Source organism: Oryctolagus cuniculus, chromosome 17 (assembly GCF_964237555.1).
Source record: "Oryctolagus cuniculus chromosome 17, mOryCun1.1, whole genome shotgun sequence".
Taxonomy (NCBI): domain Eukaryota; kingdom Metazoa; phylum Chordata; class Mammalia; order Lagomorpha; family Leporidae; genus Oryctolagus; species Oryctolagus cuniculus.
Genome location: NC_091448.1, coordinates 56,896,300 through 56,922,937, shown reverse-complemented (window position 1 = coordinate 56,922,937; position 26,638 = coordinate 56,896,300). Strand labels below are relative to the sequence as shown.

Here is a 26,638-nt window from a genome sequence, read left to right as displayed (position 1 = left end):
GAGAGGGAGAGAGAGGGAGGGAGAGAGAGAGGGAGGGGGAGAGAGAGGGAGGGGGAGAGAGAGAGAGACAAACTCCATCTTCTATCTGCTGGTTCAGTCCCCACATGGCCTCAACAGCCAGGAACTAGGCCAGGTTGAAGCCAGGAGAGTCAGGAACCAGGAACTCTATCTGGGTCTCCCTAGTGAAGTGTCAGGGACCCAAGCACTTGGACCATGGTCTGCTGCCTTCCCAGGGACACTAGCAGGGAATTGGATGAAAGTGGAAAAGCTGGGACTCAAAAAAGCCCTGAGATGGGAGTGTGTCACAACACCAGCCTCTAACTCAGCTTTAAAAAACAACCACACCACACCACACCACACACACACACACACACACACACATTACATTAGAATAAACAGACCAAAATTATGACTAGTGGATATAATATGATAACAACTGGATTGAGTGGTATGTTTTCTTTAGACTCTTCCTGGGATTCCTAATTTTATACAATGAGTAGAGTATTTTAATCCTCAGAAAAACATGTTTCTGTGAGCTAAATTCTGAATGGTGGCAAGAAGGTATCACCCACAGACTGTAACAGTTACCCAACGCCTTTCCCCCACTTAAGTTCTGAGTCCCAGCTGTGGTCTCCAGGTTTGTGTTACTGAAAACTAGGATCTCTGGGTGAGAACAGGACTCTTGTGTCCATTTGTACAGTAAATTTAAATCAAAGAGCTCAGATGGACCATCTGGTATTAGCACCACTTATTATCTTAGGTCTGGAAGTCAAAAGCCAGAAAGCATGGTCAATTTTTGTTTTCTTTTTCTTTATTCTTAAAGACAGAGAGAGCTCCTTCCCGCTAGCTAACTCCCCAAAGGGCTGCAGTGGCCAGGGTTGGACCAGGCTGAAGTTAGAAGTCAGGGACTCAGTCTGTGTCTCCCATGTGGGTGGCAGGGATCCAACTGCTTTGCTCATCACCACTGCCTCCCAGGTTGTACACAAGCAGAAAGCTGGATGGGAAACAGAGTCAGGACTTGAACTCGGGCCCTCCAATATGGATGCAGGTGCCCTAAGCAGCACTTCAATTGCTGAGCCAAATGGTGACCCCTACCTTTTTTCACCAAGTTGGAACACAAGAACAAAATGGCTGCGGTTACTGGGCGGTGAATGGTCAAGGCTGAGGGTCCACAAAAGCCCAGAACATGGGTCCGGAGTTTAGCCTGCAAACCTGGAGCAGGTGCTACAAGCATTCTTGAAATCCTTCTCCTAGGAAATGTTCTTCCATCATCCCAAAGGGAAACGAGCTTCCCAAGGAGCAGCTTGGCTGGCTGAGACAATGGTAGCCTTAAAAGCCATTACGCTGAGACCTGCTCTGTGGCACAGTAGGTAAAGCCACCACCGGTGACACCAGCATCCCATAAGAGTACCAGATCAAATCCTGGCTGCTCTGCTTGTGATCCAGCTCCCTGCTAATCTACCTGAGAAACCAGCAGATGATGGCCCAAGTCCTTGGGCCCCTTCCACCCACGTGGGAGACCCGGATGAATTCCACGCTCCTGGCTTTGGCCTGGCCTAGCCCTGGCCACTTGGCCTTTTTGGGGAGTGAGCCAGTGGATTTAAGGTCTCTTTATCTCTTGGTCTCTCCCTGTCTCTGTAACTCTGCCGTCCAAATAATAAATACATCTTAAAGTCATTGTATTAGTTACACGGATAGGATTAACTGGACAGTTGTGAATGATTTTGGCTATTCAGTTTCTGTGAGGGGACACCGTAGGTTCAGTTTCCTTCCAGCACCGTTTCTCCACCTGCAAATCCTGAAACTTCCACATCCCCCACCCCACTCCTCTGGAAGGTACCGGACCCCACAGTCCCTCTTGGGCTTTGCTCCCAGGCTGAGATAGCAGCACCTGCAATGTGACTGCATGTGTGCAATGATGCTTAATCATTCTTTAACTGGTTCATGATGAAGCAAGATGCTGCTTGTGGTGCAGGAGAAAGTGTATCTAAGGGCAGGAACTGTGGCACAGCAGCTTAAGCTGTCACTTGGGACGCCTGCATCCCATAGCCAACTCCTGGCTACTCTGCTTCCAATCCAGCCTCCTGCTAATGAGCCTGGGAAGCAGCAGATGACGGCCAAAGGACTTGAGTTCCTGCCAGCCCTGTAGGAGATGTGAATGCCATTCCCTCCCCTTCTCCCTCTCCCACCTGCATCACTGACTCCCAGGGCTCTGTCCCCCATATTTGCTCCCCTAAGTCCTACTCAGGGGCGACGTGCTCTGGGGAACAACAGCCCAGGAGATCAGACCACCGTGAACACAAGCTGACTTTGCCTTGCTCATAAGCAGCCATCAGACCACTCTCCGGGGTGCTGCCCTCCAGTGCCACCTCCAGCTGGACTGAGGCCACCAAGTCCCTGCAAGTCGACACACGGCACCTGCTCCTAGACCCAGTTCCCCTCCCTCCCTCGCCAGCTCCTCTCTAGCCTGTCCCCCAGAAAGCAGCCTGCCCCGGGGGGATGGCAGCAAGACTGCTGCAGCTGGGAGGGAGCTGACAGTTGGCGGGGATGGGAGGGATGCACCAGGGCCAGGACACATGGAAACAGGGAATTGGGACAAGAGGCAGGTGGGAAGCCAGGCCAAGGCAGAGGCGTAGCTGCCGAGGGACACCACTCGGGCGGCTGGGTCAGGAGTCAGAGAACTGGCCGGAAGTGAACGTGGCACAATAGCCGTAGAGAAGAACAGGTCTTGCAGCTATGCAGCAACAAGGGCCTCGATGACCGCAGAAGCCTGAGCTGATGCTTTGCCGTGTCTTGGGGGATTTTTGTCCACAGTGGATGTGTGTAACTGAGACCATCGGACTGACACAGGCCTGAAGGGTCAAGGATAAGCACGAGTCCTGCACGACACCTGGCTCCCGCTGTGGGCAGCTTCCTGGGTCCTCTCACCTCCTCACATTCACATTCCCTTCCCCTGTAACTGCCAAGCTCTTCTCACCAACGGGTCACCTCTGCTTTCTCAACCCTTATCCTACTCTATATTTCCTCAGGTCTAGCATTCCCCTTCTAAACCACAGGCAGGAATCCAGTCAAGGATCTTTTATGACATGTTAAGCGTCTACAATGTTTTTTTTGTTTGTTTTTGCTTTTTTTTGTTTTGTTTTTTTTTTTTTTTTTTTTTTTTGAGTTGACAGGTAGAGTTATAGACAGTGAAAGAGAGACAGAGAGAAAGGTCTACCTTTCATTGGTTCACCCCCTAAATGGCCGCTACAGCTGGCGCTGTGCCAATCCGAAGCCAGGAGCCAGGTGCTTCCTCCTGGTCTCCCATGGGGTGCAGGGCCCAAGCACCTGGGCCATCCTCCACTGCCCTCCCGGCCACAGCAGAGAGCTGGCCTGGAAGAGGGGCGGCCTGGAAGAGGGGCAGCCGGGACTAGAACCCGGCGCCCGCATCTACAATGTTTGTACATTGCCATGAACATATGTGATCCCCAAAACACACTTAGATCTCTCTCAGCGTCCTGTGCAATTAATTTTCCTTTTTAAAAAAAAAAAATCTGTGCTTGACCATGTCATATATCCTTACTTCTCTCTAAAAAAAAAAAAGAAAAAAAAAAGCTCAGGGGCGGGCAGTATGCTGGTGTAATGGATTCAGCTGCTGCCTGCAATGCCAGTATTCCATACAGGTGCCAGTTCAAGTCCTGGCTGCTCCACTTCCTATCCAGCTCCTTGCTAATGCTCCTGAGAAAGTAGAAGATGGCCCATGTCCCTGGGCCCCTGAACCCACGTGGGAGACCGGGAGGAAGCTCCTGGCTCCAGCCTGGCCCAGCCCTGGCCATTGTGGCTATTGGGGAGTGAACCAGCAGATGGAAGATCTCTCTTTCTCTCCTCTCTGTGTGTAACTTCAACTTTCAAATAAAATAAATATATCTTTTTCAAAAAAGTTTTAAAATGATGCACCTATTAACAGCCTAGAGAGCCGGCGCCGCGGCTCACTAGGCTAATCCTCTGCCTAGCAGCGCTGGCACACCAGGTTCTAGTCCCGGTTGGGGCACCGGATTATGTCCCGGTTGCCCCTCTTCCAGGCCAGCTCTCTGCTGTGGCCAGGGAGTGCAGTGGAGGATGGCCCAAGTACTTGGGCCCTGCACCTGCATGGGAGACCAGGACCTGGCTCCTGCCATCGGATCAGCGTGGTGCACCGGCCGAAGCGCGCCAGCCGCAGCAGCCATTGGAGGGTGAACCAACGGCAAAGGAAGACCAACAGCCTAGAGAAACACAAATATATATACTCACAAGGTATTTAGGTGTACTCATGTGTGTCTGTGTATACAAGGGCACCTCAAAAAGTTTGTGTAAAATGAAATTTAAAAATAAGTTTATTTTGGTGCAAAAGTCTTTTGAAATCCATGTAGTTTTTTTTTATAATATGCATTTTTCATGAACTTGTTGAAGACCCCCTCACACACATGAATTTAAAAAAAATTATTGGGGCCAGTGCTGTGGTGTAGTGGGTAAAGCCACTGTCTGCAGTGCCAGCATCCCATAAAGGCGCTGGTTCGAGTACTGGCTGCTCCACTTCTGATTCAGCTGTCTGCTATGGCCTGGGAAAGCAGTACAAGACGGCCCAAGTCCTTGGGCCCTTGTACCTGCATGGGAGACCCAGAAGAAGCTCCTGGCTCCTGGCTTCAGATTGGTACAACTCTGGCTATAGTGGCTATCTAGGGAGCGAATCAGCATATGGTAGATCCATCCCCACCCCTCACCTCTGCAACTTTGTCTTTCAAATAAATAAATAAATCTTTTAAAAATTATTTGCACCAAAATAAGTCTATTTTTAATTCTATTTTACATGAACTTCTTGAAACAGCCCATATATTTTCACATAAATGTAAAAAAGATAATATAAACAACAGAATTAGCCAAAACCATACAAGTGCTTAGAAAAGATCTCAGACAAGCCTCTGTGAGAACAAATGAAAAACTGAGCAAAGGCACAAATGGCAGATAACACAAATGAAACTGGAGAGTTAATTAAATTTCTAGAAATGCAAATTGCTCAAACTGGCCTATAAAAAACAACTTCAAAAGGGAAAGCTTATTGGTGAAATCAGAATTCATCAGAATCTAATCCTGATCCTGTGCAATATCACCCTTCCCCAAGGAAAGGCAAGCAACTGCCCAGATTCAGATGGTCTTGCAGGCCAGCCGTCCATCTGATTAGAGAAGAGGCTGCTTCAATCTTATCTGTTCAAGTACAGTCACACACCACCTAATGGACAGGGACACGTTCTGTCTGTACGTAGACATCACAGAGTGTATGTATGCAAGCCCAGACGGTGGCGTCTACCACATATCTAGGCTACATGATGCTGTATGTGGTACAGGCCATTGTTCCCAGTGCCATGCTAAACAAACCAAGGTAGACTATCAAGCACAAGAGAAAATAGTGTAATTAAGAGTCACGGTAGGGGCCGGTGCTGTGGTGTAGTGGGTAAGGCCGCTGCCTGTGGTGCCGGCATCCCATATGGATGCCAGTTTGAGTCCCGGCTGCTCCACTTCCGATCCAGCTCTCTGCTATGGCCTAGGAAAGCAGAAGATAGCCCAAGTCCTTGGGCTCCAGCACCTGTGTGGGAAACCTGGAAGCAGTTCCTAGCTCCTAGCTTTGGATTGGCGTACCTGCCGTTGTGGCCATCTAGGGAGTGAGCCAGCGGATGGAAGACCTCTCTCCCTCTGCCTCTCCTTCTCTCTGTGTAACTCTGACTTTCAAATAAATAAATCTTAAAAAAAAAAAAAAAAAGTTGTGGTAAACATCAGATGTGTGAGGCCATGGCCAGCATGACAGGATATAGTTTTACAGCATACTTTTTCACTTTTAACAAAGAGGCAAACTCTAAATAACAACAAAACACACAGTAAATAAATTGGTGACATAATCATTACTGGTCCTTATCAAATATTACGTGTATGTGCTACACTCTCATAGACTGGCAGCTCCACAAACACCTGAGTGCTGTGTCACACTAGGGCATTGTTACATCGCTAGGTGACGGGAAGTTTTTCAGCTGCATCATAATCTTAGAAGACCATGATAACATATGTGATCCACCACTGACTCAAACATCATTGGGTGGCACTGACTGTACTTACTGTGCACCTGCTGTGTGCCAGGAATTGGACAAGCCCTCAGGGACAGAGCAGTGACTACAACATGCAGTCTTAGCACTCCATGGGGACCCAAGTGGACGAGAAGCCATCGTGCTGTCTCCAGGCCGACATCATGTGGAGGTGAGGCTGTGAGTGGTGGTAGCACTGGGGTGGGGAGGACTGAGAAGCACTTGGCCCTCTTTCCACTCCTACCTGTGGCTATGTGGAGCTTAGCAGTGAGGTGAACTTCTCCAAAGCAGGAGAAAGCTCCTGGCAGGGCTGAGGGGAGGGGAGGTCTCAGGACTGCTACCCACAGCCAAGTGGGTTGAGGGAAGGCCTGGTAGTATCACCACATATGACAAGGCAAATGAACTCTTAAGATACTGGGTAAGGCAACTGTGATTTCTAAAACATGACATTCTACTCCTTGTAGTCTTCCCTATTATGTAAATACATGTAGTGAAAAGCAATTGGCTACACAGGGTTTTGTGACTATGAAAGTCTGATTTGGCCCCAGGTCCTGTCAACTGGCTTTGGGTTGGCTCCTGGACAATTCACTTCATTTGTCTACCTGTGATCACGTCCTGGACTGTGGAATGGGGCTGGGTGGAAGATGCACTGAGTTTCCTTGGTTGTAAAATGTGATCATTTTACATTTACACTTGAGCTACCCTTGGACAGGTCTTTTGTGTACGTGTCATTTAACTTGGGAACGCTTAGCAACTTCTCATCCAGCAGCCAACGTGAATCTGGAAGCACGAGGAAACTGAATGCTCTTTTACGGGCTACTGTTCTCTGTCTTGGCTAAAGCGACTATTTTAATGACAGACAAACTAGATGAGTCATCCAGAATCCCTCCCTCAAACGCACGCTCCCTGGACAGTCATGCTGTGCTCAGTCATCCAATATTAAATGCTACCTGAAGGAAGGAAGCGAAGTTATAAATAAGGAACATCTACATCTTTTTGATACTATGTGCTGTTGCATTTTTTGGACCCAAAGGGAATTAGCATTTTGGAAAGCCAGTAATTCATGGGCACCACACAACCTCATCATCAAAATCTGTTAGGGACTTGGTTTAGGCATTTCTTACTGATTCGCAAAAGCAGCTGCACTGGGGTCAGACGCATCCGAGGAGAAAATACTGAAGTCAAACAATAAAGGACAAACATCAAGGAAAAACTAAGTGACTTAACTAAGAAGTGGAGAGACTGGGCAGCAAGTGGCAACCATGATTCAATCCAGAAAGAGAAAAGTGGATTCAGGTTCACAAGCCTAGCCGAGGCTACAAATATGTGCAAAAAGGAGCAAGTACCGCAAACACCAGACACACACAGACTCCCAGGCTGGTACAGGTGAGCATAGGGTGGGTAATGAACAGAGAGAGAGGGGCACAGGGGCAGGGTAAATGCTGCCTTCACCCACTTGTTTCGGAACAGACTCTGAAAAGTGGTTTATTCAGAAGATAAGCCCCCTCTCCACACACCCACAAACCTCAGAAAAAAGATCTTGGACCTGCAGACACTACAACGGACTCATTCTTTTCCTGACACGCATGATACATCTGCAAGGCTCTCTAAACCTGGAATCTGAATGCTAGAATCTTGTCAACATTTACTTTTGAAAAGCATGTGCTTTGGCTTCCTTCTGCATACCTACAATACTGCCCAGTAAGAAATGGTTTCTGTCTTTAAGAACATAGCATCTGGTACAGATAATGAAATAAGTCAGGGATTTCTGGTATGCAGGTCTAAGGAAACATTAAAGGAAAACCTGAAAACCAATTTCCAGAAGTTATCTTCTCATTTTAAAAAACTGCAGGCTTTGACATGAATTACAGGAAAATACATATTAACAGGTACACATGACAGAGACTCATGTTTCCTACCCAATCAACACATCTAATAGAAAGTGAGATATGAGTGGGCTGCTGCTGACAACGTGGTTGAAGAGACACACAGTGTTACTTGCCATCAGAAATAACAAATGGTTTCAGTGTCTGGAAATCTGTACCAAAACGGAAATCCCAGGAGACATGGCAACTTGAAAAATGGCTCTTCTAGAATCTTCCGATTTGAAGTTATTTTTAATATTATATTTCACAGAAAGATCCCTATATCATACTTCATCAAAGAACACGAATATGAGATTTTGTTTTTTATTTCATTGGTACTGAAAGTAGCAAGGAACAAGAAGCAGGCTGATACCTGTCTTTAAAGATCTCATTCCACAGTGACATTTGTCTGATGGTTTGATCACCTCAACGTTATTTATAACTATGGAATAGAAATGCTCCCTTACAACCATATAATATGAAAAACTGCTTGCTAAAAATACCAAGGTTCATAGGAAAGGTAGGGTTGGGCAAGCCTATACCATATTGTAACCAGAGCACTAATATAAGTAATTGCAATTTTAAGACACTAGCACAGTAAAAATCCGTATTATATCCAAATCATAATTTGAAAAAATATTTTAAAGGGGCTGGCCCTGTGGCACAGGTTAGGCCATCATCAGCAGTCCCAGCATTCCATATGGGCGATGGTTTATGTCCCAGTTGCTCTGCTTCTGATCCAGCTCCCTGCTAATGTGCCTGGGAAGGCAGCGGAGGATGGCCCAAGTGCTTAGACCCTGCACCCATGTGGGAGACCCAGAAAAGGCTCCTGGCTTCAGCCTGGCCAATCCCCAGCCACTGCAGCCATTTGGGGAGTGAACAAGCAGATAGAAGGCATCTCTTACTTTCTCTTCTCTCTGTAACTCTGCCTTTCCAATAAATAAAATTTAAAATGCTTTTAAAAGTTTTTGGAAAAAATATAGTTAAAATAGGTCTTCATCCTACAAAAAAAAAATGATGGAAGAACTAAGGCTTATACTAAGTTCAGGAGGGAAGAGAAATGCCCCAAGAACAAGAACACCCTCTCTCTGCATCCTTCCCACTTCCTTCACCTCCAAGACAAAGCATCATAAACTGTAGCTTATTCCCCCACTCATAAGCTCAGCTATGGTAGTTTCTCTTGTGTTCAGCTCCAGTTGGCCTAGTGGTTCAGATACTGGTTGAGATGCCTGCACCTCAGAGCAGGTTCAAGTAACGGCTATACTCCTGATACTGTAGACTATCAGAGCAGGTTCAAGTACACTCCTGATTCTGCAGACACTGGTAAGCAGCAGTGATGGTTCAACTGGTTGAGTCCTTGCCACCTCCCTGGAAGAACTGGACAGAGTTTCGACTCCAGACTTTGAGCTGCCCCAGCCCCAACTATTGCAGGCACTCAGGAAGTGCAATTGCAAATGGCAGCACTTTATTCCTCTATTTCACTCCCTCAAATAAATAAAATATGGCTCATTTTATATAATCCTGTTTTTTTAAAAAAAAAAACTAAAATACTGGGGCAACTGTATTTAAAATCATGCAATTTTTTTTAAAAGATTTATTAATTTGAAAGGCAGACTTGCAGAAAGAGAAACAAGGAGAGATCTTCCATCTGCTAGTTTACTCCCCAAATGGCTGCAACAGCTGGGTTGGGCCAGGCCAAAGTCAGGAGCCTGGAAGTGCATCTGAGTTTCCCACGTGGGTGTCAGGTGTCCAAGTACTTGGATCATCTTTATTGCTTTCCAAGGTGCATTAGCAGGGAGGTGGACTGGAAGTGGAGTAGCTGGGACTTGAACCAATGCTCACATGTGATGCTGGCATTACAGCTGGTGGCTTAACCTGCTGTGCCACAACACAACTTTTATTTTGTTATGGGCATCAGATGTTCTCTTTATCAATCATGTGCAACCTAATGAACATCACAAAACACACTGCGTAACAATTCAGACTAGAAATCCAAGCAGTTTTCATAGTATATGTTTTTTTTTTTTTTTTTTTTTTTTTTTTTTTTTTTTTTGACAGGCAGAGTGGACAGTGAGAGAGAGAGACAGAGAGAAAGGTCTTCCTTTTGCCGTTGGTTCACCCTCCAATGGCCGCCGCTGCAGCCAGCGCACCGCGCTGATCCTGGCAGGAGCCAGGAGCCAGGTGCTTTTTCCTGGTCTCCCATGGGGTGCAGGGCCCAAGCACTTGGGCCATCCTCCACTGCACTCCCTGGCCATAGCAGAGAGCTGGCCTGGAAGAGGGGCGACCGGGACAGAATCCGGCGCCCCAACCGGGACTAGAACCCGGTGTGCCGGCGCCGCAAGGTGGAGGATTAGCCTATTGAGCCACGGCGCCGGCCATAGTATATGTTTTTCACGAAGTTTTTGAAGACCCCTTAGTATGCATGGATTTCAAAATTTTTTTGCACCAAAATATACTTATCTTTCAATTTCACTTTACATCACGCTAAGTACCTTCATACTATTAACCCTAATAACTATTTGAAAGAACTTTATCAAATTAAGTAATGCAACTTGTGCTGAGCAAAAGTAAAAAGGACCTAATTCAGAGTGGGCTGAAATCCACTTATCACAGCATGCCACTTCCACAACCTGTTGGCCCTGTGCTCCTTAGCAGGTTAACCTTGACCTAAAATGCCATGATAGAGTTCCGAACTTTCTACCAACACCACTGAAGTTCCTCTGTGTAAGGGAAGATCACTCACTGTTGGTGCATGAGTCAGCTGCGTAACTGATAAGCACTCAAAATGACATTCGACCATCTCATTAAAGGACCCAAGTAAATAATAAAAGGGTCCCCTAGCTGAGGTAACTGTGAACAGTCATGAGCTAGTCTTTCACTCTCTGTACTTTTTACTCAGATGCATACTTTCATAAGTGGCATCGTGAGAAATGCCATGGCATTTGAAGATGTCTCAGGTTTTCCAAGGAACCAAAAACACCGCAAAAATAATTTTCATTACTCCTGCCTTGACAGATGTTTATCCAGTCTCAGATTACGTGTTCCATATGAAATGTTCTCCTACAGGGTCAAATTAAACACGCTCCACACATTCTAACATATTTGTATGATGAAATACTGCACAGTCATAAAAAAGCACAACACAGTTACAGGGGCTAATATATATATAAAATCATGGACAGAAATGTAAGTATGTATGGCATGTGTCTGTTTTTCAAAAAAGGGGAGAAGGTATACACACACACACACACACACACATATATAAACACACGCCTGCACAGCTAATTGAGTGTCTACTATTAACTATCCAAGGGATTTGAGTTATCCAAGATTTGCAACATGTTTACATTTCTACTTTGCAATGTTTTGTAAAGAGCTATCATTTTTATGTACTGGTTTTTCTAACCTTAGTATAGTTAATAAATCGTTGATAGAAATATTTACTAGGTTTTATATCCTAAGTGGATCCAAAGCTGCATCCTATTAGTTAAACCTCCAAATGTCCTTAAATTTATCCACCTGCCAGCTCAATGTTCTCACTTAAAATAATCTGTCTCCCTGTATCACGACTCTGATACCAATGAACTGAGTTTAAAAACAAAGTCAAAGGTTCTCCCTGATCTATCTTTAGATAAATTTTTCTAAACAGATTTTTTTTAAAGTTTCATTTATTTGAAAGTCAGAGAGGGAGACACACACACAGGGGGAGAGAGAGAGAGAGAGAGACAGAAAGATAGAGATCTTCCATCCACTGGATCACTTTCCAGATGACCACAATGACCAGTGCTGGGGAGGCCAAAACCAGGAGCCTCATCCAGGTCTCCCACATGGGTGGCAGAAGCCCAAACACTTGGGCCATCCTCTTCTGCTTTCCCAGGTACATTAGCAGGGAGCTGGATTTGCAGTGGAGCAGCTGGGATATGAATCCCTGTCCATATGGGATGCCAGGGTTACAGGCAGCAGCCTTACTTGGTACGCCACAACACTGGCCCCTCACTATAAATTTTATATTTATTTGCCTTTCATACTTAACTATTCTATACTTATTTCCTACCACCCTCCAAACTTCAAATGTTATATAATATACTAGGATGAGTTTTACAACCTACACAAAGTATTTCACTGTCATTTGTTGAACTGAAGTGAGTGTACACAAAATTATTGAGTTATGTGTGTACATGTGTGTTTGTGGTGAGGAAGGAGAGATTCTAAATATCTGGCAATGGTAGTTTTTAACACAACTGTAAATAAAAAATGCCACACTGGGGGAAGATGTTTAACTTAGCAGTTAAAACACCACTTGGGATGTCTACTTCCCACATCAAAATACCTGGGTTCAGTGTCCAGCTCTGGCTCCTGACTCCAACCTCCTGATAATATAGTCTTTAGGTTCAAGTAACCAGGTTCCTGCCACTCATGTCAGAGAACTAGACTGAGTTCATGAAGTTGATGATAATTTGTAAAGAAGACAAGAGCCAGGAAGAAAGTGCAAATATAATATCCTCATAATTTAAAAGCCTGCTTACTTCATGGAAGCCTTGTGCCACTGGGTAAGACCTCCACTAAATCTTGCCAGGCTTCTGTTCATCAGTTTGAAAAACTATAAAGTCAAATCCAGCTGAGAATCTACAAATAATTCCCAGCAAATTCAGCCGTGGAAATCATAAAAAGTATCTGAGATAAGGTTTCATTGATGTAAATAAACGCACATACTAAACTATTAGACTTCCTCCAGTTAGGAATGAGCTGTTGTTTTTTTGTATTGGAGGAGGAGATCATTCCAGGCAGACTGGATTTCACTGCTACTCATAAAGCTCACAGGACATGGTTTAACAAGGACTCATCAGGCAACTGAGGAGACAACTGGGCCCAGCTCAGGGAGGACCCCTCACAAGAGCTGAGAACCTTGAGGCCTACACTGCACAGAGCCTGACAACGGGCCTCAGTTCTTGCACAGGAAAGTCACCCCCTTGGTAAAGGTAAACACCTGGGAAGACGGAAGGTTCTCCGAGACCAGACCAGACAAATGGCTCATGGTTAGCCAACGTACCAACTCTTCGGTTACTGAATAAGCCTTTCTTATTGCTGTCACTCCACCAAGCAAAATTCTCAGAGCACACAGTCAAGAGTTTGGTGAACAGGAAGTAAAATAACTAACCTCGTCCACTTTCTGTTGCTGTAACAAAATTGCAACATATTTTGGGGCTCATGGTCCTAGAGTCAGAGATAGTCAACAGCATGGCACAGGGGATGGCCCTCCTGCCATCATATCATCGCGGAGGCATCAAGTGGTGAGGCAGTGCAAAGCCGGCGCCAGCTTGGGTCTCTTTCTTCCTATAAAGTCACTAATGTGACCAGGGGGACCCTACCCTCAAGTAATCCTAACCACCTTCAAAGGTCACTCCTCTAAACACTATTAAGATGGGCATTTAGGGATTCAGTTTCCCACACATGAACTTCTGAGGGAGTCATCCAAGCCACATTAACCTGCTGTAAGGAAAATGTCGTTCCAAAATGGGAGCTGGGAAAGAGGCGGTGAGTGCATTTCCCAAATTCTCCTGCCCTCAAACCACCAGTTCACAAGGGACTTTTCCAGTGAGGCTGCCTCACTCCCAACTTGCCCCCAGCCCCACCAAACATAAGACTGGTTCACTAACACAAAAATCAACAGCCTTTGTATACACAGACAATGCCACGGCTGAGTAAGAACTTCTAAGATCAATCCCATTCACAATAGCTACCAAAAAAATTTTAAAAATCAAATACCTTGGAATAAATTTAACCAAGAATGTAAAAAATCTCTATGATGAGAACTACAAAACATTAAAGAAAGAAATAGAAGATACAAAAAAAAAAAATGGAAAAATCTTCCATGTTCTTGAATTGGAAGAATCAATATCATCCAAATGTCCATACTTCCAAAAGCAATTTACAGATTCAATGAGATACCAATCAAAATACCAAGAACAATCTTATCAGATATAGAAAAATGATGCTGAAATTCATATGGAAACACAGGAGATCGCAATTTGCTAAAGTAATCGTATAGAACAGAAACAAAGCTGGAGGCATCACAATACCATATTCAAGACATACTACAGGGCAGTTATAATCAAAACAATCTGGTACTGGCATAGATGGATAAACCAATGGAACAGAATAGACACACCAGAAATCAATCTAAGCAGCTACAACCAACTTATCTTTGACAAAAGAGCAAAAATCAACCCCTGGAGCAAGGACAGCCCCTTCAACAAATGGTGCTGGGAAAACTGGATCTCCACATGCAGAAGTATGAATCAAGACCCCTACCTCACACCTTACACAAAAATCCATGGATTGAAGAATTAAATCTATGACCCAATACCACCAAATTATTAGACAACATTGGAGAAACCCTGCAAGACATTGGCATAGGCAAAGAGTTCTTGGAAAAGACCCCAGAGGCACAGGCAATCAAAGCCAAAATTGAAGAAAAAAAAAAGTGATTACATCAAATTGAGAAGCTTCTGCACTGCAAAAGAAACATTTGGCAAAGTCAAAAGACAATTGACAGATGGGAGAAACTATCTGCAAACTACACAACTGATAAAGGATTAATAACCAGAATATATAAAGAGATCAAGAAATTAACCCAGTTATTAAATGGGCAAAGGACTTAAACAGACATTTTTCCAAAGAGGAAATCCAAATGGCCAACAGACACATGAAAAAATGCTCAGGATCACTAGCCATCAGGAAAATGCAAATCAAAACCACAATGAGGTTTCACCTCATCCCAGTTAGAAAGGTTTTCACACATAAATCAACAAACAAATGCTGGCAAGGATATGGGGGAAAAGATACCCTAATCCACTATTGGTGGGAATGTAAACTAGTAAAACTGCTATGGAAGGCAGTATGGAGATTCCTCAGAAATCTGAATATAGACCTATCATATGACCCAGCCATCCCCTCCTGGGAATTTATGCAGGGAAATGAAATCAGCATATGAAAGTTACCTGTGCCCCCATGTTTATTGCAGCTCAATTCACAATAGCTAAGACATAGAATCAACCCAAATGCCTGTCAACTGAAGATGGATAAAGAAATTATGGGGGCTGGTGCTGTGGTATAGCGGGTAAAGCTGCCTCCTGCCGGGCTGGCATCCCATATGGGCTCCATCCAGTTTGATCCAGCTCTCTGCTATGGCCTGGGAAAGCAGTGGAAGATGACCCAAGAGCTTGGGTCCCTGCACCCATGCCCATGTAGGAGATCTGGAAGAAGCTCCTGGCCATCACAGCCATTGGGGAATGAACCAGCAGATGTAAGATCTCTCTCTCTCTCCCTCCCTAACTCTGCCTTTCAAGCAAATAAAATAAATCTTAAAAAAAAAAAATAAGGCCTAACTCCAAATTATGGCTGCTCATTCTATCCCTTCAAGACTTCTGGAAGGGCAGGCTTAAGGCACAGAGATTCCATGCCCGCATCTCACAGTGGAATGCCTGGATTCAAGTGCTGGCTCTACTTGCAATCCCTGCTACTGTGCACCCTGGGAAGCAGCTGAGGATGGCTCAAGTGCTTGGGTCACTGCACCCACGTGGGAGACCTGGATGGAGTTCTGGGCTCCTGGCTTCTTGGCATTTGAGGCATGAAAGATCTTTCTCCACTCCCCCCTCCCCCCCCCCCACCACCACCACAGGTCTCTCTACATTTCAAATAAATAAATGTAATGTTCTGATTACTAGTCTCAGGAGATGGTAGCCAAAGAGTAATTGAGGAATATAATTTCTTCCTACTTATTTAGCAACCTATATGATCAAGCCAAGGAATTGGTTAAGATTTTATCTATTTATTTAAAAGGCAGAGTTAGAGTATTTTCTATCCACTGGTTCACTCCCCAAATGACTGCAACACCCAGGGCTGGACCAGGCAGAAGCCAGGACCCAGGAGCTTCATCTGGTGTCCTATGTGGGTGGCAGGGTCCCAAGCACTTGGGCCATCCTCAGCTGCCTTTTCAGGCACATTAGCAGGGAGCTGGACTGGAAGTGGAACAGCCAGTACTTAAACCAGAACCTATATGGGATGCTGGCACTGCAGGGGGCAGCTTAATCCACTGTGCCATGGACCTGGCCTCTAAGCCAAGGAATTAATTCAGTTTTTCTGCCCTTTATAATGAAAACCAGAAACAGGTCTTTGTTTTGCTTCATTTTGGTCATGACCAAAAATATCCTACGTACATGCATATGTGTGCTTGTGCACACACACTCCCACACTTTTCTTATTCTTGAAGGTCGATGACAAACCTCTACTCGACTGGGTTTCAGGTTTTCATTTAAAATTCATACTGGATGACAATACTTGGTGACTGACACCTTTGCTGGAAACTTTCCCAGAGATGTGACATGTCCTCTCTAGATCAAGCATGTCAGAGGACTGGACCCTGAGGCCACACGGATGTTGAGGGCACAGTCTCCTTTCTGGATCATACCAAATCTTTCCTTCTCTTACACAAGATTCTTTGGGAAGAGGAAAAATGCATTTTGTTTTTCAGTCCTTTCCAACCCTCTTAGCAAGCCTGCCTTTTGGTCTCCTTAGCAACCAAAAATTTGAAATAAATAAAAGCAACGATTAGAATTAACTATACTTTTAAAGAAACCTAATAGGGAAAATGTGATTCTAGGATAAAATAAAGCTAGATGTCGTAATGTTTACATGATTACTGATAAAGGAATGCTAGCATGATAAGGGAAACTAGAAAAAGAATGCATTTGAGGTTTCTTCAAACTCTTAATTTACCACTGATTTCTTCACCTTATAAATATAACATGCCTATAAACATATATATGCTTATAACTTCAAATATATATATAACTTTATATATATATATATAAATATATATAATGTTATAACCCTGAGAAAAATCACTTTTACTCAGACATAAACTCCACGAGGGAAAGGACTGTGTTTTATTTCCAAGGCCAATACAGTGCAGTAGACGCAACAGGCATGGCTAGCTGAATGACTGAGACTCAGTTTCCTATGGCTGGCACTCCCAGGCTGAAGACATTCACAGCAGGTGTAGCTTGTCTGGGAATGTTCAGTGGCCTCCCCTTATTTGCAGTTTTGCTTTCCGTGTTTCCTGGTCAACCATGGCCTGAAAATATTAAATGGAAAATTTCACAAATAAGCAAGCTGCAGGTTTTAAACTGCATGCTACTCTGGCAGTGGGATGAAATCCCATGCTGTCTTGCTCCATCCTCTCCGGTACCTCCGTGCCACACTAACCTTGTATAAAGCTGTGATCACCAACAGTGCAACAAAGCATATTGTGGGGGTGGGAAAAAAGCAGCAGAGGACTTGTAATTTTATAACTTGGAACCAAATTCATTTGTTATGTTTTAAGTTTTTATTTTGGCCGGCGCCACGGCTCAATAGGCTAATCCTCCGCCTGCGGCACCAGCACACCAGGTTCTAGTCCCGGTCGGGGCGCCGGATTCTGTCCCGGTTGCTACTCTTCCAGTCCAGCTCTCTGCTGTGGCCCAGGAGTGCAGTGGAGGATGGCCTAAGTCCTTGGGCCCTGCACCCACATGGGAGACCAGGAGAAGCACCTGGCTCCTGGCTTCAGATCAGCGTGGTGCGCCAGCCGCAGCAGCCACTGGAGGGTGAACCAACAGAAAAGGAAGACCTTTCTCTCTGTCTCTCTCACTGCACTCTGCCTGTCAAAAAAAAAAAAAAGTTTTTATTTTATGATTGATTTCACTTATCTGAAAAGCAGAGTAGTCAGCAGTTGTCATGGTTACCAGATGGCCTGCGATGATACCATAGTAGTCCTTATGCAGCAGCCTAGTCCTACCTCCCAATGCCTACCACAGGATCTCCATCTCACCGAGCAGGCACTGGAGCATCTCACACCATCACAAGCACAATGGTGAGTACAGCACAGTAAGATATTTTCAGACAGGAGGATTATATCCACCTCTCTCTGTTTATTTATTTATTTGGAAGGCAGAATTATGGAGAGGCAGAGGCAGAGAGAGAGGTCTTCCTTCTGTTGGTTCACTCCCCAGATGGCCACAATGGCTGGATTTGGGTCTATGCAAAACCAGGAGCCAGGAGCCAAGAGGTTCTTCCAGGTCTCCCATGCAGGTGCAGGGGTCCAAGGACTTGGGCCATCTTCTAGCACTTTCCCAGGCGATAGCAGAGAGCTGGATTGGAAGTGGAGCAGCTGGGATTCAAACTGGTGCCCATATGGGATGCTGGCACTGCACGTGGAAGCTTTACCTGCTACACCACAGCGCCGGCCCCAACCCACCTCTTTTATTAGAGTACACTGTTATAACTATTACTCATTAGTATTGTTAGTCTATTGCTGTGTCTAACACATATATTACATAATTTTAAAGATTTATTTATTTGAAAGTCAGAGTTACACAGAGAGGGAAAGAGAGGCAGAGACAGAGAGAGGTCCTCCATCCACCGGTTCACTCCCCAGTTGGCCGCAATGGCAGGAGCTGCGCCGATCTGAAGCCAGGAGCCAGGAACCAAGAGCCAGGAGCCAGGAGCCTCCTCTGGACCTCCTACACAGGTGCAAGGGCCCAAGGACTTGGCCATCTTCTACTGCTTTCCCAGGCAATAGCAGAGAGCTGGATCAGAAGTGGAGTAGCCGGAACTTGAACCAGTGCCCACATGGGATGCCGGCACTGCAGGTGGCAGCTTTACCCACTATGCCACAGCATCAGACCCCACCCATCTCTCTTTTATTAGAGTACATTGTTATAGCTGTTATATTATTAGCTACTCTTGTTAATCTATTATTGTGTCTAACTCATAAATTATATTTTATCATATTTTTGTATGTGTAGGAAAATACATATTATGGTTGGGGCTTGTTGCTATTCAAGTTTCCAGCATTCACTGAGGTCTTGGACTGTCTCTCATGTGGCCATCAAGAGACCACTGCAAACTTCATCCTGTGGTTATTACAGTGAGGAGCACATTGTCACTGAGACAGAGGTCAGAAGGAACAAGGGTGGGATCAGTGCAAGGACCCAGGGACTCTATAGCTGAGTAGCAGGTGCCAGCACAGGCTGGGGCAGGCAGATAGGAGCAGGTGCTGACACTAAGCAAGTGCTGAAAACTTTGAAAAGATGAGGACTGGGAAAGAAGAAAATTCAAAGACAGGTTGAGCGGGACCCAGTGGTAACTCAAAGGGCCCATCAAGCCTCGCTAAAGGTAACCAGGTCTGCACCATCATCCAAGGAAAATGTGGCTTCCACAGCCCAGAAACAGACAACAAAATGCATGCCAGAGTCAGCAGGGGCTCAGAGGACCCCAGTTAAAGCTGGCTGTGTATCAGCTTAGTCATACGACAGCGGCAATCACGTCCCCACATCACAGGATGATGATGATGATGAATACAGACACGGACACACACACATTCAAGTAAGCTCAGCATCAGGAATCTCCTTTGCACAGTCAGGCCCTATGGGCACAGGGCACTACTCTAGACCGCTGGGCATCCTTGCTGCTGGCAACTTTGACTCCTCCTCCCCACCCCAGCCCCCCACCCTGTGCTCTCACCTAGCTGTCCCTGCTCTCCCAGGCACAGAGGGAAGACCAGGAGACCACGCTCAGCTGTTTCTAATGGGATCCCTGCTGTGCTGCAGCCCAGGGATGAAGTCAGGAGACAAGAGCTCCCCACGCAGGGCTGAGCTCACGGCACAAGCTGTGGTCAGTGTATTGTCGGGGAAGGAAAAGGCCAGGCCAAGAAAGGTCTGGCTTTCAGTACAAGAAGGAAGACCTGTGCTCTTGTGATATGGAACTAAATTCATTTACTTTTTATTTTTTAAACCCTTGTTATTTTAATTTAGTTAAAAGGCAGAAAAACACAGAGACAGCTCCCATCACCCACTGGTTCACTCCCCAAATGCCTGTAAAAGCCAGTGCTGGGCCAGACCAAAGGTAAGGAGCTGGCAACTCAATCTGGGTTTCCCATACGGGTGGCTGGCACCCAAGTGCTTCAGCCACCACAGCTGCCACCCAAGGCGTGTATTAACAGGAAGCTTTAATTGGTAGGGGACTCCACTCAGGCCAAATGACTGCCCCTGGCGTGGAACCAATGAGGACAACCAGAAAAGATCTTTCTGTATTTCTAACACACAAAAGAGGTGACACGGACTCTCTCCAGGATAAGCTCTGGCTGGTCTTCCCTGAGCCCTCTCCACACAAGGCTCAACCTTGGTCTGGAAGAGCTACAGACTCCAACCGCCTCTCAAAGTTGTTGGCCTTAAACAAACCCAGTGTCTGACATGGTTTCTAACAGCTCAGGATCGTATCCCCAGGATGGATCCAGCCCCACTGAGAGTGCCTTCCTGAGGAATCCCAAGGCTGTCAAAAAGAATATACTAGGGGAAGGGTGGACCTGTGGTGTAGCAGGCTAGGCCTCCACCTGCAGTGCCTGCATCCCATATGGGTGCTGGTTCATGTCCTGGCTGCCTCACTTCCCATCCAGCTCTCTGCTATGGCCCAGGAAAGCAGTGGAAGAAGGCTCAAGTGCTTGGGCCCTTGTACCTGCGTGGGAGACCTGGAAGAAACTCCTGGCTCCTGGCTTTGGACTGGCTCAGCTCCAGCTGTTGTGACTATTTAGGGAGTGAACCAGCAGATGGGAGACCTCTGTCTCTTCCTCTGTCTGTAACTCTGCCTCTCAAATAAATAAAATCTTAAAAAAAATTTACTGTGGGCCCTGGGCAGCACCTGCCCTTGGCTCCCTGACCACTCTTTCTGACAGCACTCCCTACAAAGAATCCTAAACCCTTCCTCTGTCCCTTGGAGATGTAGAGGGGTGGTTTTCAATACGCTTGTGGAGATGTGTATTAAGAAAAAAAACACCCATAGATTTCCAAAATTTTTTAATAAAAATAAACGCTTTCTCCTAATTTCATTTTCCACAAACGTTCTGAAGTCCCCTTGCATCTCCTAACAACTCAGGGGCGCTGTCCTCAAGGCACTGAGCCGCTGCTCTGAAACGTGGTCATCAGTGAGGACGGGCCTCTGCCTCCCAGTCCGTGCGGCAGGACAGGACAGGACAAGACGCTCCTGTCCATCACAGCAGTTCACAGACAGCCCATCAGCATCCACAGTGAGCGACCCTTGGTAGCTCTGCACTTCCCTTATGCGAAATCATAGGAGCTGAGTTCAGTCCCCGCTGGAGCCTCCCCCTGTTATATGGTACAGTCTGTGCAGCCCTAATCTGAAAATCTAAGACCCAAAAAGCTCCAAAATTTGAAACGTTTTGAGCACCACTGGGAGCACTTTAGATGTCAGATTTCTGGATGTTAGGGATGTGCAGCCACTGAAGTCTACACAAATACTCCCAAATCTAAAAACATCTGAAATCTGAAACCGATCAGGAACCCCAGCTTTTTTCAGATGAGGGAGGCTTGACCTGTAGCATACTCGTATTTCTCACTGAACTCTGTCCTGACCACTTAACCAGAACCCAGCTTTGCTTAACACTGACAGAGATAACCAAGTGACTCCAGTAGGAGAAAGTGCAGGGCAAACAGCAAAGTATCTGGATGTGGACAGCCTGGGGTCTCACGCTGGGCTCATGACTGGCTCTGCGGCCCCCAGATATTTTCTTGAATCTGTAAAAGGAGACACCACCCCTTTCCTTATGAAAACTGTTGGAGAATTAAATGAGGTTTGGTATGGCATAAATTTAGGACCACGTTCTAGAACACAGTAAGCACTCAAAAAAAAAAAAAAAAAAATTCTTGACGGCCCAGCCAGAATAAACCTCTGGAAGAGGTCATGAAAGCTGCGGTGGTGGGCAAAGCTCAGATGAGGCGATGTCAGACATTTAAAGAAAAACAGTTGCAGGGCTGGTGTTGTGGCACGGTAGGTAAGGCTGCCGCATGCGATGCCGACATCCCATAGCACGGTTCAAGGCCCAGCTGCCACACCTCTGATTCATCTCCCGGCTAACGCACCTGGGAAGGTGGAGGAAGATGGCCTAAGTGCTTGGGCCCCTGCAACCCACATGGAGACCCGAATGGAGTTCAAAGTTCCTGCCTTGGGCCAGGTCCAGCCCTGCCCATTGTGGCCATTTAGGGAGTGAAGCAGAGGATGCAACGCTCTCTGTCTTCACCTCTCTTTCCTTCTCTGTAACTCTGCCTTCCAGATAAATAAATAAATCTTTTAGAAAAGGAAGAAAAAAAATAATTGCAAACCGTAAGATGTGTCCCCAGACACATAAACCCTATCCTCACCTCTGTGCTCTGCTACGCTGTGCATTAACATCCTGTTAAACCACCTGCCTTAACTACTTTCTGAAAGCAGGCAGTTGCTAAGCGTTGCCAAGGGAGCTGGGCTAAGCTTGTGTGTAAATTAATCATTGTGTGTAAATTAAGCAAAACACCAGATGAGAGCTGTCTGGAATAGCTCCCTATCAAAAGGCAAAAAAAATTAACAAAACATTTCATAGATTTGTGTTTGCAACTGGGGGAAAAATACCCTTGCAGAGCTCCTAATCTGATTCCTTCCTCATCTTGCAGTGAGGAGTGGGTATCTTAAACCCCCAGAGGTCACATGACTTGCCCAGATTCCCAGAGCAATCTGTGACTAAACTTGGAAGGGACTCTCATCAGACTCTGCTGACTTCTCATATTAACAGCCTAGACCAAGGAGAGTGAAACAGACCAGTGCATCTTCTCCAACAATGACAACAGATTTGAGTCATGAGACACTGACTTCAAAACAATTGGGGAGGAGGCCGGCGCTGTGGCCCAGCAGGTTAAAGCCCTGGCCTGAAGCACCAGAATCCCATATGGGTGCCGGGTTGAGTCCCAGCTGCTCCACTTCTGATCCAGCTCTCTCTTACGCCCTGGGAAAGCAGTGGAAGATGGCCCAAGTCCTTGGGCCCCTGCATCCACATGGGAGACCTGGAAGAAGCTCCTGGCTCCTGGCTTCAGATTGGCCCAGCTCTGGCCATTGCAGCCATGTGGGGAGTGAACCAAATGGATGGAAGACCTTTCTCTCTGTCTCTCCCTCTTTCTGTAAGTCTACCTCTCAAATAAAATTTTTTTAAAAATCTATGAAATTTATTTACTTCATTTATATATAGCAAAAAAGAAAAATGACATGCTTATCTCAACAGATACAGAACAATTTGATATAATTCAGTAACTGTTATAATTAGAAAAAATAAGAACTGGAAATATCTCATTGCAAACTTGAATAACAGAGAACTTCTTAAGTATGATAGAATATACATACATGAGCCAAAAACCTGGGAATAATATTATGGTTAACAGGAAATTGTAGGATACCCATTACCAGCACTACTTAACACTGTCTGGAAGATCTGACAAATCTAAGGAAAGAAAAAAGAGAGAATGCAAAGAAAGAGAAAAACTATCATTATTCAAAGACAATATGGTCATCTATTAGGTTGAACCATTGGAAATTACAGTTTTTGTAGCCAAAAGTGATCAAATATCAATGCCATGGGGCTCAATGTAATCCTAAGGAAATTTAATAGACAACCAACTGAGAGAATTAATGAGAGACTTTATCAAGACTATTGATAACTTACAGAAAATCTCATTACAACAGAAAAAAATGTGAAATATAGCATGATATATCATTCATAACAGCAATATAATTCATGAAATACATAAAATTAATCCATTCACTCTCTCTGGAGAAAAGTATTAAACTCTAATAAACAGAAAGGACATGAACAAAAGGAGAAACAGCAATTAGAAGCACTAAATCTTCACAGTGAATTACAGACAGATCTGAAAAGCAGTGAAATATAGAAAATAAAGCAAAATTAACAGATCTAAAATGCAATTCATATAGATTAAAATAACCAAAATTAATATATATATATGTGTGTGTTTTAATACGAAAATACTGGCAAAAACCAATATATTCAAATTGCTTCAATGGGTAAAGAGAGAAGGGAAATTAATCAGAGTACAGAATGACAGTGACAGAGACCAACAATGACAGGAGGCCATGATATGAGATGTAAAACTAGCCTAATCCTCTGGACAGAAGGCCCAATAGTAAGCAATAAAGTTGGGGTATTATCTGGTATGCGGGGAGCACTGGTAAGTTTCAAATGAGTGACTGCTACTGGGCATCAGGGAGAAGGAAAAAACACTGAGGCTGATCTTCAGGAAGATTCCCGTGGCAGTGCTGGAGGGAAGAGTGTCCGGACACCAGGACCCCGTCAGGTCTTGTTGGGGGAAATGGAGAAGCAGGAAGGATAAACATCGGGGGATCACGTGAGACAGAATCAGCCCGATCTTGTAAGGGAATGGGAATGGTGGGGCTGGGAAAGTCGAGGAACACTCCCAGGATACTTGTCTCAGTGTCTGGCACCAATGACAGAAATAGAAAACTCTGGAGACAAGGCCAGGATGATAAGTTTGGTTATAGAAATAGAAAATTCAGCACAGTGTGTTGCTGTAGCCAAAATGGCCAATAAAATTTAAGAGCATTGGGAAATAAAAATGCAATTATCTCCCTAAATGAAGTCATGGTCCAATTACCCTGAGAACAAAGTTGGCTCGGGTTGCTACACCCAGGAAAACACAGAAAAAAAAAAAAAGATACAAAGAGGAAAACTAGAAAACGGAGAATCAAATGGTCAGGTTCAGTTACTGATAAGGTGTTCATACACGATTAGATAAAAGAGTCTGCAGAGACAGGCTGAGAGGGACTATAAATAAAAAAAAAATTTATCAAAAATGAGACATGTCTCTGGAACCACCAAAGGTTTATAAACAAAATGTTTTAGAATGAATACTAAGAGCAGTGCTTACAACCATGCAATGCACCACCACACCCACTGGCAGTGGTCAAAGGTTCGAATCACAAATCTAACCTTCCCAAATCCCTGCAATCAATCTCTCTCAAGAGCCTTCTCCACATCACACGCAGTGGCAGGCACATGAGCTAAAACAAACGTGGTGGTGGTGGCCATGATGGGTGGGTGGGGTCCGCGGTTAAGCCAGAGCTTACAACACCCGCCTACCCTATCTATCAGAGCACAAGTCCTGGTTGCTCTGCTTCCCATCCAGCTTCCTGATAATGTGCCTGGGAAAACAGCGGATGATGGCTCAAGTACCTGGCCCCCTGTCACCCATGTGGGAGACCCTGATGGAGTTCTTGGCTCCTGGCTTTGACCTGGCCCAGACCTGGCTGTTGAAACCATTTGCAGAGTGAATCAGCAGATGGAAGATACTCTCATTCTCCTCCCACCTCTTTCCACCCACCTGTGGTGGAATGAGAGGGCCATGCCAAGGTGGCCACTGGCAAGCGAGCATTAGTTACTCAGGAATGGTTTTGGAAACTGCCTGGCAACAGGCTGTGATTGGATGGGGCATAGACCGCCCCTTGACCAGATTGGCTGGTCTTGGCTATATAAGATGTAGTTTCAACTGAAATAAACGAGTCTGCCGGCTGCTCACCTCAAGCCTGCTTTCACCCACTCCCGGGGTCTGTGTGGTGACTCCGCCCCTCTTGCCCCCACCACGCTGCTCCTCTCAGAAACGAATCCACTGCAACATTGTTGAGAAATCAACAGCAACATCCACCCACTTCTCTCTCCCTTTCAAATAAAATTGCAGTAGTGTTCATTTCATGTGTCAACTTGGCCTAGCTTGCTGTAGCCAGTTTTTGGGCAAACACCAGTGTAGATGCTGCCGTGAAGTGTTTTTTCCCCCTACGATGAATATTGAAATCAGTTGACTTTGAGTACAGTAGATGACTCTCTAATGTGGCTGCGCCTCTTCCAATCAGTTGAAGGCCCTAAGAGAAGAGACAGAGATCCCCGAGGAGGAGTCTGCAGACTGGACATGGGAACACCAACCCTGGTGTCTGCCTGGCAGCTTTCACACCTGACATGAGCCAATTCCTTAAAGTAAACCTCAATCTCTGTCTCTCATTCTCTACACACACACACACACACACACACAGGTTCTGTTTCTCTGGAGAACTCTAATACAGTTCTTTGTGTCATAGATAACAGTAATCCCATAATCTTATAAATGACTTTATATTTGGAATGTAAAATAATCCTACCAAAGAAAGAATCCTGGTTTCAAAGGAACATAAGAGAATTTGACCTAAGCTGGGGTTAAGCACTATGGAAAATCTTTCCCAGAGTGCTACTTGGGCAGAGATCCTACAAGAATAGGAGACCAAGTAACTATGGTCAGGGTAGCAGAGAATGAGGTAGTAGATGGCAGAGCAACACGGAAGCACAAGGAAGGAGGTAGGAGAGGGCCTGGAGAGATGCACCAAGGTCAGACTGCAAAGAGCCTTTTGTGGACAAAAATTCAGATTTTCCAGCCATTTTCCTGAGACGAATGGGAAACACTGAAAGGAATTAGCCTGAGGAGGACATCAGATTTCTATTTTGAAGATTACTGTAGCTGCTGTTTTAGAGTAGAAGAGGGCCAGAGTTCATAATGGTGAACTGGAAGCAGGAAGCGGGGTGGAGTCATCCGGCTGGACTGGACAGACGGTGACGGCTGGCACCATGATCGCACAGTCTGAGTAGAAGAGCATGAAGGAGGTCTTGGATGTGTTGAGCCTGAGACACCTTTGGACACTGACCTGGACAGGTCTTGGTCAATCAAGCTCCCACAACTTCTTTCCCAGCGATCAGTCTCCTAAGAGGTCTCT

The 26,638-nt window shown here is 45.4% G+C and overlaps 1 protein-coding gene and 1 long non-coding RNA gene across 8 annotated transcripts in view; one reads left to right on the top strand and one right to left on the bottom strand.

Annotated features, from left to right (window-relative positions):
* The window catches only part of ARHGAP44 (Rho GTPase activating protein 44), a 189,083-nt gene that overhangs the window by 129,330 nt on the left and 33,115 nt on the right, over positions 1 to 26,638 (bottom strand). The gene's annotated exons all lie outside the window — the stretch shown is intronic.
* The window catches only part of LOC138846218 (uncharacterized), a 30,177-nt gene continuing 9,594 nt past the window's right edge, over positions 6,056 to 26,638 (top strand). Inside the window, exon 1 of the long non-coding RNA XR_011383674.1 lies at positions 6,056 to 6,261. This is a non-coding gene — a long non-coding RNA (uncharacterized lncRNA). The remainder of the gene's footprint in view (positions 6,262 to 26,638) is intronic.